This window comes from Pongo pygmaeus, chromosome X (genome assembly GCF_028885625.2).
Source record: "Pongo pygmaeus isolate AG05252 chromosome X, NHGRI_mPonPyg2-v2.0_pri, whole genome shotgun sequence".
NCBI classification, from domain to species: domain Eukaryota; kingdom Metazoa; phylum Chordata; class Mammalia; order Primates; family Hominidae; genus Pongo; species Pongo pygmaeus.
Window position 1 is genome coordinate 155123965 of NC_072396.2, and position 16036 is coordinate 155140000.

Here is a 16036-nt window from a genome sequence, read left to right on the forward strand (position 1 = left end):
TGAGAATTCCAAGCAATGAAAGGCACCATTTAAGAAAGAAACCAGAGCTCTACAAAAATAGGTATACTATTTGCTGTACATCATCTTGTTTCTTATGTAAAAGCAAAATCAATTAGGGGGTTCACAGGCTTTTGGAGTGAAAAGAGTTACAGAGAAGACAGTTTCTGCTGTTCACCCTTAAATAAATAGCTGCTGTTCTTGCTTGTTAAAATGTAAAATTTCCAGATCCAAATGTCAGAGAATTCTAGGGAAAATTGCAAAACCATTACTTCATAAACATGTAATTGTGCTATTACTGCTAAATGCGATGACATTCTATAAATATCATAGTTCAGGCCTCATGGTCTATAAATAGACCCAGTTAATCACCGGAAATATATTTTATTTCTTGAATTATAATGGAGTAATTACAGAGTCTCCATTTTCCAGTAGCAGAGTCCATTCCCAGTTTTGGTGGTATCTTTCCCTCTGCTTGGGCCCTTCCACAGGACATAAATACTCTTCAGCAAGTATTAGGACAAGGACATTGCAGAGGATTCATTCCACTTGCCACAGCTCCAGCCTAGAACCCCGGGAAGTGTTTAGACTACATTTGTGAGGCCTTGTCGCCCAGCACTGGTATAGATGGGTATTGGCACAGCTGACTGCACTGCATAGGGTGCCATTGTTAGGAGTGCACAGGCAGCTAGCTGATTAGATATGGGATGATTAGATATGGGATGCTGTGGACTCAGGTGCAGATGGAAGGGCAATCTGCAATGCCTTCTACTCAGCACCAAGCTAGACTGGAGGACTGACTCAGGTGGTGACTACCAAGTGGTTTAAACTGAAGGCCTTAAATCTGTTGTTGATTCTTTCCCAGAATCCCCAGTTGTATCTGGCTGCTATAAACAACCTCACTAGGCCACCTATTTGGCTATTTTGTAGCTTAAACCACGTCTTCATTTACAGAGTGAAGGCCAGTACACAATTTGCTACAGGATAGAATGTATTTTCTCCTTCCTCCCTTACAGTATACACATCAGTGCCGTAATGATGCAGGGCAGGCAAAGGGTGGCCTGTGAGGGCTCTTGGCTTTGCCAAGGAAAGAATTCAAGGTCAAGCCAGAGATAGAAGAAAACAGCTTTATTGAAGAGGCAGTGTTACAGCTTCAGTGACTGCTCCCTCAGAGCAGGGCTACCCCTTAGGCAGAGAGTAGCAGCTCAGGGCATTTTTGCAGTAATATTTATACCCAATTTTAGTTGCATGCAGATTAAGAGGGAGTTTATGCAGAAATTTCTACAGAGGAAGTAGTAACTTTTGGGTCATTGAGTCATTGCCATGGAAAGGGGCAGTAACTCCTGGGTGTTGCTGTGGCAACAATAAATTGACATGGCACACTGGTGAGCATGTCTGATTGAAAGCTGCTTCTGCACTGGTTGGCCCTGTTTTAGCTAGTCCTCAATCTGGTCCAGTCTCCAAGCCCCACCTCTGGAGTCAAGTCCCACCTCCCACCTTAATAATGGGGTTATGTCAAGAAGTCAGGCATTCTTGGTGGCTTCAAGAATTCTGTGGACAAGCATGTATACATATGTAACTTACCTGCACGTTGCGCACATGTACCATAGAGCCTAAAGTATAATAATAATAATAATAATAATAATAATAATAATAAAAAGAAAAAAAAATTAGCAAACCAAATCTTGAAATATATAAAAAGATAGTGGATTATGACAAAATTGTGTTTATCCAAAGAATTCAAGATTGGTTTAGCATTATAAAATCAATATTCTTTACCATACTAACAGGGTAAAGGGGAAAAACACATGATAAGCTCAATAAATGCAGAAAAAGTGCTCAAAAAAAAAATCTGTGAAATGAGAAAAAAAAAAGAACTCTGTGGACAAGGAGAGGTATCAAAGGCTACTTGCTTTTTCTGAGCCTCAGTTTCCCCATTTGTAAAACTGGAGAGCAGAAGAGCTATGATGAGACAGAGTGGTAACTAAGGAGAGATTCCTTCCAATTCTGACATTACCTTGGGCCATGACCTTGGACATGTTCTCTCCTTTTTTTTTTTATTAAGGAAAGAAAGAGGGAGAATATTGGCCCCTTGACCAATGCTTCAGGCCTGCATAATGGCTCAGTCAGCTGGCCATCTCTTCTACGGGGGCTCCCTACAATCCCTCTCTGAGCTCCCATACTATTTGGTATCCCACAGAGAGAGTGTTCTTTGATCCAACCACACAGCTGGGTTATGAGTATTGTTCTAGAAAACTTTACTGAAAATATTGTTTGTATATTTCTACCATCACTCTATATAGACTTTGTGGTAGAATGGGCATTGTCCTATGTTAATAAAATAGGAATACTAAGACAAAAATAAAGAATTAGAGGAGAAAAATCTTGATAATTCCAAGGGTTAACATGATTTGGGGACTAAAAATAACATTTATCCAGTAGTTTACTGGCAGCCAGAGGATAAAAAGAAAAAATCATGTAGGACTCCAGAGTTTTCATCATCAGAAAAAACGGAAACATTTTTATCTTCAAAGAGGCCTGTTTTTTCTTCCATTGGCCCCAAATTCAGAAAGAAAAAATTTTTTTAAATGGGGATTTTTTTCATTTTATTTATTTTTATATTTTCATTATTTTTAAATTTTTAAATTTTTTAGTTGTTTAATTGACATAATAATTGTACCTATTCATGAAGTACATAGTGACGTTTTGATACATATAATGTAGAGTGATCAGATCAAGGTAATTAGCATATTCATCATCTCAAACATCATTTCTTTGTGTTGGGAACATTCAATATTCTTCTCCTAGCTATTTGAAACTGTATAATACATTCTTGTTAACTACAGTGGTATAGAACACTAGAACTTATTCCTCCTATCTAGCTGTAATTTTGTATACTTTAACAAATCTCTTCCTATCCCTCACTTCCTTCTACCCTTCCCAGCCTTTACTATTTTCTGTTCTACTTTTTACTTCTATGAGATCAACTTTTTTTTAGCTTCCACATGAGTGAGCACTTGCGGTGTTAGAGTTAAGATATTCAGTGGAACACTCATTACAAGTTTGAAAGCAAATTCAGAAGACATTCATATGACGGTTCTACGACCAATTTTTAATCAAGTTTAGGGTTCAGTATTCAAACCGAGCTTCATGGGTGCAGCTCTGCCAGGGGGTGAGCTGGCAGGCTCAGAGCCTTTTTGGCTCGAGGTCAAATGTGTTGGTATGTGGCTGTCTTTGTATAGTGCCCCCAGATGGAGTCATTTCTCCTTGACAAATGTTTCCCCTTCATTTTGGGTTAGTAATTAGCAGCAATTTTTTTCAATGACTGGAGCCAGTTTGCAGTTGAATGAAGTGCTCGCTGAAGGGTCAGCACCTGGCTAGGTCCTACAGGCTACGATGATAGGAGACATAGGATCAGGCCCCAAAGGGCTTGTGTTCAAGGGGAGAGAGACACTCTTCCCAAGGAGCTGTCCCATGGTGTCACAGAGGAAGAAGGACCTGCTTTTCACCACTTGATGCTGACCAAAGTCAGAGAGGGAAGGAAAGGCTAGCAGAAGTGTCAACAGCACTCCGCCCAACACACTGGTGAATGAGGGCTTGGCAGAGGCTTCCAGCCCAGGATGAACAGTAACTGAATGTCCCCAAGGCTTCACTCAACGATACCTTTGGAGTTGGCTCCATCTTTCAGGCTTCTTACACAAGACACTAACAAAAACCCAGGGAGTCCAGGTTTTAGGAGTCAGCATTTCATGTGTCTCAGTGAGGTCCTGAGCCCATTGGGTTGGAGACACAATGTAAACAGCAGGCCCTTGGTGATATAAGCCTGTAATGGGTTATTTTCCTGTGTCTCTCAATCTGTCCACACAGAAACATATCCCTGAGGTCCATTCCACAAAGCTGTTCTGAGTGCCCACTCCATCTCTGTGCCAGGCAAAGAGGGATTCAGACATAAATGAAACCAGTCACTGCCATGGGACTTCAGTCTAATGGAGGAGACAGCCAGGGAAACAGGTAATCCCAACAGTGTGATGGGAAACACGAGAAGAATCCCGAAGAAAGAACGAGAGCCAGATGACTACAGGGGCCTGATGAGCAGGTTGTGCCAGGCCATGAGGGTCAAGATGCTTTAGGTCCTTCTTGGCCATTCTGAGGGACTTGGAATTTATCTTGAGGACAATGGGAACTCATGGAAGGGTTTGGAGAGAGAAGTGACATGGTTAGCACCATGTGTGGGGCTCACTTTGACTGCAATGTGTGGCACAAGCTAGAGGAGCAAGACTTTCAGGCAAAGAAGTATTGGAGTGGATCCTCAGCGATCCTACAGGTAACACGGCTAGTCTGTGGGTTGCACTGGTAGGAAGAGAGAGGGCAGCACCTTCCTTATGTGGAATTGAGCCATACTTTGCTGGTTGCTCTTGTCAGATTCCTGTGTCCCATGGGCACAGGGCTTTCAGTTTTCCAAATGTGTCACTGTATCATGCTCCTTACTAAATCCCTGGGGGATTGGCTGGGCAGAATTCAAAACTGAGGGCAAGGGTCCTACGAAGTCATACACCTAATCAGGGCAGATAAGGGAGACAAGGGAGCCATGGTTCACTTCCAGTCTTCGGCCACCTCATCCAGGTCTCTGGCCCATTCTGTCCTGCCACTGGAAGTCAGACCCCTCCTTGTTGAATATGCCTGTGTGTGTGTGTGTGTGTGTGACCCATAAAAGATGGAATGCTAGCATTTAGAAAATAAACAGCTCTTCAAGACAAGGAGCAAGGTGCTCCCATTGCTGACAATGGCCTCCCTCTTTGTCTCCTGGCCCCTGTGCTGCTCTTCCCCACCAGCCTGTGCCTCTTGTGCCTCACTCAGAGTAGGATGCTGCAGGCATGGGTCTGCTTACTCTCACCCAACCTGATGCACTTTCCAGCTAGAAAATATGAGTGTCCCTGGAGGCCCAGCTGGCTCTTTTTTCTCTTTGTTTGGAAATTAGTTTAGAGATACCAGCTAGCAGATTAAAAAGCCCATATCAGATCTGCTAAAATCTCTTCCCTTCCATATTTCATTTCTGCTCTTTCAGGAAATTTCTGCTTCTCTCTTAGAATGATGGATTTTCTTCCTCTTCGACTCTGGGAGAAGATGGCTGCCTCCATAAGGAGGGGTCTGGTGAGATTCTACATGGGGGGATGGTGAGGGCCTGCGACAGGACTCACCTTGCCTTCCATGTCTGGAGCCCCAGTAGGCCTCATTTCTGAGGAGCTGCAGCCCTTCCAACCCCCACCACTGTTTTCAGTTTGCTCTCCTTCCCAGAAAGGTGACCCTGGCAACAGCTCCTCCCTACGTACTTATCCCTGCCTACTCTTACCCAGCCCTCCAGGGGTGGCACAGGATCTCGGTGCCTTTACCCTGGAGATCTGAGGGTGATCTGGACATTGCACCATTCATGGTACTTGAAACCAGGAATGGATGGGCACAATGCATGGTGCTACCTAAGCCTTTGATCAAATTCACTTCATAGTGCCCAAAGCACAGGCTGGAGTGTTCCACCAGCTAGGCACATGTCCTTCCTCACAAGTATTTCTGAATGTGCGTGTAGAACAAAACCTCCTTGGCCATAGTTGCTTCTTCCATCAGCTGCTCTCTCTACCGAATGGCTCCAAAGAAGTGTGGGGCTCAGAGCAGTAGGGACCTAGTTCCATGATGCCTTGCAATTTGTGGTTCTATTTGAGAATCATACTCAGAGGGATAAGGGTACAGTGATTGACTAAGGTCCCAGAGCAAGTAAGGTGCCAGGCTTTACTTCAAACCCAGGTCCATCTGATACCAAAACGCAGATTTGTTCCACTATACCACAGCTAGATACTTGTGACTGTGGGATGGCTGCCAGGGTCTGTTTGCAGACTGGGCTGGCCTTCTGAAGACTCAGCATTAAGGAATACCCTAATGCTGAACAATAATAAGGCACTTTAGATGAGGTCCTATCATGGACCAAATGCAGGAATCACCCAAGAGACCAGTGAACATGGCACCAAACAACTCCGGTGGCAGTGAAGATGAGGAGACCCAGAGAATGAGGAGAGATCCAGAGGCTATAAGTTGGTCAGGTAAGGCACCAATGGAAACCAGTTACCTCTTCTGATTAGTCCAAAGGGGCTCTTAAAAGGATGTTTGGAGGGAACAAAAGCATAGGCTGGGACATCATGGGCAGGTGAGATGAGGGGCCCAATGGAGAGCCAGTAGGAAATAGACTGGAAGTTCTGTTGTGTGGGCACATAATCCAGGAGTCAGAGGCTCAGCTACATCCAGTCTAGCCCCTTCCTACTGAGCAGCTTTGACTTCCTGATGTGTAGAGTGGGGCTGGAAACCCTGCCTGACAGACTTGTGGGAAGGATTTCAATTATGTAGAAATATGCTGCATATGGGAATGCATGCTGCCAGTTTGAGAGGTAACAGCCAATAAATCACCCAAGGAATCTACTTTGAGCCCCTGCTACACTCACTAAGTTGGGCTGCAAGAGAAGATATGTCCCATGGCCAGAGGGGCAGAAGATTCTAGGCAGAGGTGAGAGCAGCTCACTCGCTTTCTGGATTGATGAGAAGTTTTTGGCTTGGGCAGGGGCTTTGAGTTATTTGGAATTCCCTTCTCCCTTTCCCTTGGTATGACAGTGTGTGATGGATTGAGCTGGTGCTGAGCTGGAGTCATTCTTGGGTGGGGCTCTGAGTTGAGTAACCCAGAGGTCCAGCCTTCCCCATAGTTGGCTTTGCAGCACTTTTCCCCACTCCTGTCTCCAGGAATTGCACCTTCCCCAAGGATTGGTCTTTCTTTTTTGTTAATCTGAAATTATCAGATATAGTCATGGCTTTAATGTTATGTATGTAAGGACTAAATTCTTCAACTTAAACAAAATTGCACTTCCCAGAAGTTATAGGCAAGAAGAGAGGCATGTAGCTGCCCACAAACCATCTTGACCTTCTATCTGATCAACGTGCATTGTCCTTGCTTTCCATTATCCAGATGCACTCAGTCCAAGCTCCTGTGCCTGGCAAGCAGGACCCTCCATGATTTGGTCCTGCCTTCTTCTCCAATCACATCTCTCCATGTTTCAAGCCTCCCCAGGGTGGTCACCATTCCTTGAATTTCCTGTGTTCTTTCCAGACTTTCTGACCTTGGCTCATGCTGTTTCATCTACCTATAATTTCTTTCACTTCTTTCTCTGCTTATGGGATTTCCACTTATGTTTTAAGGCCCAATGCAATGCCTCTCCTCTGGGAAGCCTTCCCTGATGGCATGACGTATAAACTGATTAGCACAGGGTTTGGTCTAGCATAGATGCTCAAGAAATATTTGTGCCCATTCCCTTTGCTGACCGTTCCTCATTTCCTAGGAGTTATTCATCTCACTTTCCTCTCTATTCCCATTGCAGTTTGCTTATTCTTAGATCAAAGAATCCTTCATCATTGGGGGTAATTACAGGGCTCAGAGGTCAGAGAACTGTGAGTCTTCTACTAGTTGTGTGACCTTAGGCAAGTCATTTCAATTCTGAGACTCAGTTTTCTCATATTTCCAATGGGAATATCAGTACCTGCTTCACAGAATTGTTATATGGATGAAAAAATGATATACAGAAAGCTTTTAGAAGACAGAGTACTTGGCCTATGGCAAGCATTCAATATGGGTTGATTATCCTTATTATTGCTACTATGACTTTAATAAAATGTGGGGACTTGCAGGCCTAGCCATGATAGATAGAATAGCCCCATTCCTTCCAGGTCCGTTCTGTGACAACTAGTAAGCATGGATATAACACAACAAACAAACATAGGAAGACTCCATAAGGTAGAGAGAAGAAGGAAGACTGTCTAGAGACCTTGATACTTGAGGAATGACATGGCAGAGAGTTTTCTGAGTTTTCTTATTTCCTTTCATGTATCCCATACATGACACTACAGATACTTTCAAAATAGAATAGTCAACAGGCACAAATTTTTATAAGGCAAGCAAGAAAACAAACACAACACAAAAAAATATTTTCTTTCTCTATCCAAAGGATTAGGAAAAAAATGACCTAGCAAAACAGAAACTTTTTTTATATGACCCACCCTTCTCTAACTAAACAACAAAGGAAAAACTTCCTTCCCCCCATCCTACAATGTCAGCAGGATCAGGTGGGGAGCTGAATTTTTGTCCCCATCATGATAGCAAGAAGGTGGAACAAGATAGTGAGAGGTCGTGCTAGTTGCCACTCCACTGATCCTGATAAGATAGTGTCAGCAGAGCCTAGCCACCCCCACCTGTTGGCAGCAAGCCAATGCAAGGTGGTGCAATTTAGCAATCTGCCTTTGCAGAGGTGGTAATAGCAGGGTATTAGTGGGGAGCAGAACATCTACCACTACCTGAACCTGCATACTATACCTCAACAGGGTGAACTGCCTGCAAAAATGAAGATTAAATAGGATACAAAATCTCAACATGATACCCCAAATGTCCAGGATATGTTCAAAAATCACTTGTCATGCTTAGAACCAGGAAAATCACAACTTGAATGAGAAAAGACAATAATTGTCAACACCTAGATGACAGAGGTGTTAGAATTATCTGACAAGGATTTTATAGCAGCTATTGTAAAAAATGCTTCAGTGAGCAATTATGAATGCTCTTGAAACAAATGAAAAAAATAGAAAGTCCCAATAAAGAATTAAAAGACCAACAAATAACCAAATTAAATTCTTAGAACTGCAAAATACAATAACTGAAATAAAAAACTCAGTAGATAGGCTCAACAGAAGAATGGAGAGGACAGTGGAAAGAACCAGTGAACTTCAGGATATTTTATATCATCAAAATCTGAGAAGGAGAGGAGAGAGAGAAAATTATTGGAAAAAAAATATGGATGAAAAACTCCCAAGTTTGGTGTAAGACATAAACCTACAGATTCAAAGAGTTAGGCAAAACCCAAGCAGGATGAACTGAATAAAATCCATTCTGAGACACATCATAGTCGAATTTCACGAAAGTAAAAACAAAGAAAAAAGTCTTAAAAACAACTAAAAAGAAATGACTCATTATCTATACAAGTATGTATCAGTCAGTTCAGGCTGCTATGAGAGAATATCCTAAACTAGGTGGCTTAAGCAACAGAAATTTATTTCTTACAGTTATTAAAGCTAGAAGTCTGAGGATGGGATGCCAGCATAGTAGGGTTCTCATGAGGGTCCTCTTCTTGGTTTGTAAATGGCCATCACCTTGCTGTATCTTCACATGGAAGAGAGAGACAGCAAGTGCTCTGATATTTCTTCTTATAAAGGTTACTAATCTTATTCATGATGGTCCCACCCTCATGACCTAAATACCTCCCAAAGCCCTTACCTCCAAATACCACCACATTGGGGATTAAGCTTCAAAATATGTATTTAGGTGACACAAATACTCAGTCCATAGCAATGTAAACTAATTTGAATGACATTGTATTTCTCTTCAGAAATCATGGAGGCCAGAAGGTAGTGGGGCAACATTTCTCTAGTGCTGAAATAAAAGAACTGTCAGCCTAGAATCCCATACTCAGAGAAAGATATCCTTCAGGAATAAATGTGAAATGAACACATTCTCAGATGAAAAAAAAAAACCAAAAAAAAACTAAAAGTATGTCACCAGCACATCTACTCTTGAAAAATGGCTAAAGGAAGTTCTCTAAATAAAAAGTAAATGACAAAATTAAAAACCTTAGAGCATCAGGAATAAAGAACAGCAGAAAGAGTAATAACACATATAAAAATAGTAGACCATTTTTCTCCTAAGTTTTCTAATTATGTTAGATGATCAAAGCAAAAATTATGACATAGTCTGATGAATTCTAAATGTATGTAGAGAAAATACTTTTTACAATTATACTATAAAGTAAGGGGTGGGACAAAAGGACATAAATGAAGGTAAGATTTCTACATTTTATTTAAACTAATTAAATGTAACACCAGTAGACTGTGATAAAGTTATGTATGCATAATGTAACACCTAGAACAACCACTAAAAAACTATTCAAATGGATATTCTCAAAAACACTATAGATATTTCAAAATGGAATTTTAAAATGACAGGCAAAGTGGTTTGAAAAGCATGACCCAACTATTGTTGTCTACAGGAAACTCATTTTAATATAACAATATGAGTAGGTTGAAAATAAATGGATTAGAAGAATATCCTGCAAGCTTTTATCAAAGAAGAGCAGGAATGTCTATGTTAATATCAGATAAAGTAGACTTAAGGGCAAAGAAAATTACTACAGACAGAGATGAACATTATATAATAATAAAAAAGTCAATCTAGGCCAGGCATGGTGGCTCACGCCTGCAATCCCAGCACTTTGGGAGGCTGAGGCAGGTGGATCACCTGAGGTCAGGAGTTTGAGACCAGCCTGGCCAATATGGTGAAACCCCGTCTCTACTAAAAATACAAAAAAATTAGCCAGGTATAGTGGCATGTGCCTGTAATCCCAGCTACTCAGGAGGCTGAGGCAGGAGAATCGCTTGAACCCAGGAGGTGGAGGTTGCAGTGAGCTGAGATTGCGCCACTTTACTCTAGCCTGGGTGACAGAGCGAGTCTCCATCTAAAAAAAAAAAGAGTTAATCTACCAAAAAGACACTGCAATCATAAATGTGTACAAACCAAACAACAACACTGCAATGCATGTGAAACAAAACGGATAGAGCTAAAAGGAGAAACAGACAAATCCACAATTACAGTTGAAGACTTTAACACCACTCTCTCAACCCTTGATATAACAACAAGACAAAAAGCAAGGATGTAGAAGAACTCAACAACACTATTAACCAACAGGATTTAATTGACATTTGTAGAACACTTCACCCAACAGGCAGAAAAGGCATTTTCTTCAAGTGCCTGTGGGACATTCACCAAGATAGACCATATCCTGGAACATAGAACAAACCTCAACATATTTAAAAGAATTAAAATCATACAGAATTTATCATGTGACACAATGGAATAAAAGTAAAAAAAAAATATTGAAATTTTTTAGACACAGCTAAAGCAGTGCTAGAATGAAATTTATAATACTAACACATACATTACAGAAAATAAAAAGTCTCAAATCATTAATTTAGGCTCCTCCTTTAAGAACCTAAAAAAGAAGAACAAGTATTCCAACACAAGCAGAAGGAAGAAATAATAACAGAAGTCAATGAAACTGAAAACAGAAAACAAGACAAAAATCTTTGAAACAAAAAGCTGGTTTTCTGAAAAGATCAATAAAATTGACAAACATCTAATGATACTGACAATAAAAAGAGAAGACATTTACCAATATCAGGGTGAAACAGGGGCTATCACTACAGACCCTGCAGTCAGCAAAAGAATAACAAGGGAATACTATGAACAACTCTACACACATACATTTGACAACTTAGATAAAATGCACCAAGTCTTCAAAAAGTACAAACTACCAAAACTTACTCAATATGAAAACAATAATTTAAATAGCCATATGACCATTAAAAATGCAATCATAGTTTAAAAGTATAACTGTGAGAAAGAAATCTCCAGTCTCAGATGGTTTGGTTAGAACATCTATCAAAAGTTTAAAGAAGGCCGGGTGGTGATGGCTTATGCCTGTAATCCCAGCACTTTGGGAGTTCTATGGGGGTGGATCACTTGAGGTCAGGAGTTTGAGACCAGGCTGGCCAACATGGCAAAACCCCATCTCTACTAAAAAAAAAAAAAAAATTTGGCTGGGCATGGTGGTGCATGCCTGTAATCTCAGCCTCTTGGGAGGCTGAGGCAGGAGAATCATTTGAATCTGGGAGGTGGAGGTTACAGTGAGCTGAGATCACACCACTGCATTCCAGCCTGGGTGACAGAGTGAGACTCTGTCTCAAAAAAAGGAAAAAGTTTAAAGAAGAATTAAGACCAATTTTACCCAGCCTCTTCCAGAAAATAGAAGATAAAACACTTTCAAATCTATTTTATGAGGCCAGTCTTATCCAATACAAAAGCTGGGAAAAGACAGTACAGAAAAGAAAACCACACACCAATATAACTCATGAATATAGACACAAACATTCTTTAAAAATATATTAGCAATATATGAAGAGATTTATACAGCATGACAAGGTGGGGTTTATTCCAGGTATGCACGTCTGGTTCAATATTTTCAATCAATGTACTCCATCATATCAGCAGGCTAAAGAAGAAAAATCACATCGATTAAATCAAAAAAGCATGTGGCAAAATCCAACAGCCATTTACAATTTTAAAAACCTCTCAGTAACTTAGGAATAGAGGGTGTTACAGACTGAATTGTGTGTCCCCCTGCCCAAATTCATATGTTAAAGTCCTAACCCCAAATTTGGCTGTATTTGGAGACAGGGCCATTAACAAGGTAATTATGGTTAAATGAGGCCATAAGAGTGGGTTGATAACCCAACAGGACTGATGTCTTTATAAGAAGAGAACAAGATACCAGAGATCTCTTTATCACCCCACAACTCTCATTTAAGCCACCCAGTCTGTGATATTCTGTAATGGCAGTCCAAGCAGACTAATCAGAGGGGAAAAGCATCTACATAATACCTATAACTAATGTCATACTTAATGGTAAAAGACTGAACATTTTCCCTCTAAAGCCTGAAACAAAACAATGATGTCTGCTAATACCACTCTTACTCAACATGTCACTGAAAGTCCTAGCCAGCTCAATAAGAAAAGAAAAGGAGATAACTGGAATAGATTAGAAAGGAAGAACTAAAACTGTTCCTGCTTGTAGATGACATGATAATCTATGTTAAAAATCTTGAGGTATGTATAAAACAATTAGTGAGAGAGTTCATCAAAGTTGCAGAACACAAGATCAACACACGAAAGCCAATCTTACTTCAGTATACTAGCAACAAGCATGTAGAAACTATAGTTAAAAGCACAATACCATTTAAAATAACTCTAAAAGAGAGAAGGAAATATTTAGCTGTAAATCTAACAACACAAGCACAGTACGTTTATGCTGAAAACTACACAATGCTAATGAAAGAAATTAAAGAAGATCTAAATAAATGGAGAGACATACCATATTCAGGGATTAAAAGATGCAACATAGTAAAGATGTCAATTCTCCCCATATTGAAATACAGTTTTAATGCCATTCCTATCAAAATTCCAGCAGGATTTGTTTGTAAATATAGACAATATTATCCTTAAATTTATATGAAAAAGCAAAGGAACTCGAATAGTTAAAACAACTTTGAAAAATAAAAATAAACTAGGAAGAATTTCTCTGCTTGGTATTAAGGCCTATTGCATAACCAAAGTAGGCAGTATAGTGTGTTTAGGGCAGAGGGACAGACACTAATATAGATTAGTGAGACAGAACAGAGAATTCATAAATAGACCCACACAGATACGCCCAATAGATTTTTGACAGAGTTGCAAAAGCAATTTAATGGAGGAAGGATAGTCTTTTTAACAAATGGTACTGGAGCAAGTGGACACCCATAGTCAAAAAAAAAAAAAAAGTTTTGACCTAACCATCACACTTTTTAAACTCAAAATGGATCACAGACTTAAATATAACATGTCAAAGTATAAAGTTTTCAGAAGAAAACATAAGCAAAAATCTTTGGAACCTATGGCTGAGTGAAGAATTCTTAGACTTGACACCGAAATCACAATCTATTAAAAAAATAGATTAATTTGGTCACACCAAAACTAGTTTGCTCCTGAAAGGCACTGGTAAGAGGGTGAAAAGACAAGCTACAGACTGGGAGAAAATATTTACAAACCATATATTCAACAAAAGACTTGTATCTAGGATATATAAAGAGCTCTCAAAAATCAACAGTATAATAATAATAATAAAAACTCCTGTCAGAAAATAGGCAAAACACATGAAGAAACATTTTGTGGAAGATAATCCACAAATGGCAAATAAGCACAACCTCATTAGCCATCAAGGAAATGCAAATAAAAACCACAGTGAGGTATCATGGCACACCTATCCGAATGGCTAAAATAAAAAATATTGACAACAACAAATGCTGAAGACGATACAGAAAAACTGGATTATACCTTGTTGGTGGGAACATAAATGGTACAGTCCCTCTTGAAAAGTGTCAATTTCTTATAAAATTAAGCATGCAACTACTGTACAACCCAGCAATTTCTCTCCTGGCCATTTATCCCAGAAAAAATGAAAAACTTATTTTCACAAAACTATACACAAATATTCATAGCAGATTTATTTGTAGTAGTCAAAAACTGAAAAGACCTCAGCTATCCATTAGTGTGTGAATGGTTAAACAAACTATGGTACATCCAAACCATGGAGTACTATTCAGCAATAACCAGAAATGACCTAACGATACATACAACAACTTGAATGGATCTCAAGGGCATTATGATGAATGAGGTAAAAAAACAATCTATATAACAGTCTCGAAATGAAAAATTATAGAGATGGAGAACAGATTACTAGTTGCCAGAGGTTAGAGATGGTGGGATTGAGGGGGTGTGTGTGTGTGTGTGTTTAAAGGTGTAACACAGGGAAGATCTTTGTGGTGATGGAACAGTTCTTTATCTTGATTGTGGTGATGGTTACAGGCATGTACACATGTGATCAAATGGCATAGAACTATACACACATTGTACCAATATCAAATTCCTAGTTTTGATATTGTACTATAGTTACATTTCATGTAACAACTGAGGAAAACTGGATTAAAGGTACACAATACCATGCTGTAGTATCTTTGTAACTTCCTGTGAATCTATATTTCAAAATTTGAAGTTGAAAAGAAAAAAAGTAAGCTCCAAGATGTGTTAGAGTGGAAAGAATGTGGGCTTTGAGGTTAACCAGTCCTGGATTTGAAGCCTGTCTTGTCTTCTTAGTAGCCAGGTGTGAACTTGGGCTACCAAGTTATTTCATTTGTCTGAGCCTTGGTTTCCTGCTCTTTAAAATGGGGCTAATAATATGGCCTATTCCACAGGGTTTCAGGGAGGATCCAATAAGACGATGTATGTGAAAGTGCTTGGCTCAGGGCCTGGCCCATAATAAATGTTCAAGGAAATGAGCTACCTAATGGTGGCCTGATTTATTATGACTTCGCACTTGTTTCATTTGTCCTGATATGAAAGCAATTCTATGCCGGGCCTTCCTCTATCCACCAGACAAAAAGCACCTTAGGTGTAGTGAGTGTGCAACATTTGGTTTCATGGCCTGTTTCCCAGGCCATAGCCTAGGCTCTGCCCTGAGGCACATCCAACAGAGACCTGGACTACAGGCACTGCCAAGGGTGGCTTCTCCAGTAGGTAAACTCTATTCCTGTAGCATGGCTCCTGTGTGGATGAGTGAGGAGCTCTGTAGTAGGGAGACATGGACACAACCTGGCATAAAACATCTGCTTTCACAGGTTTCCTCAGAATATGCACCCCGTGACTTGGTTGGGCCCCATTAATCACGGCAGGGTTTCAAATTGCGTGTCAGAAAATGCACAGTGATAACAGACGTTATTGGAATGTTTTCATGAGGGATGGTTGGGAGTAAAAAATAATCCCACTTTCATTACTGTGGTCATTTTGCTTCCCCCACCCTACTTTTGCTCAAAAATACCTCAAGGGCCCTTCACTGGCCTTGAAGGTCCTCCCTATCAAGACTTCAACCTGCTTCCCTCCATCTGCTGATACTCCCCTTCTCACACACCTACTCTCCACTCTGGACAAAAGGAACTGCTCCATCTTCCACAAGTTACCCACTCCAGGCTTTGCTCAGGTTGCTCCCTAGTCCCAGATTGCTTTCCCTGCACCCTCTATGCTCTGCACAGGCCTGATTCCTGTCCTTCCTTCTACGCTCTCTCCTACCAGCTCTTCCCCACTCCCCTAACATCTGGCTAGGGTCTGTACCAACTTGTGCTTATGGATCCTTATGCTTTCTTCAGCCCCGCCCCCTGACCTGGTGAGCTTCTGGGCGCCTAGTCACTTCTTAGTAAATGTTTGCTGAATAAGTGCTCAATGCTCATGGCTTGCATACAATGAAGAGTGGCCTGAGCCCTGCCA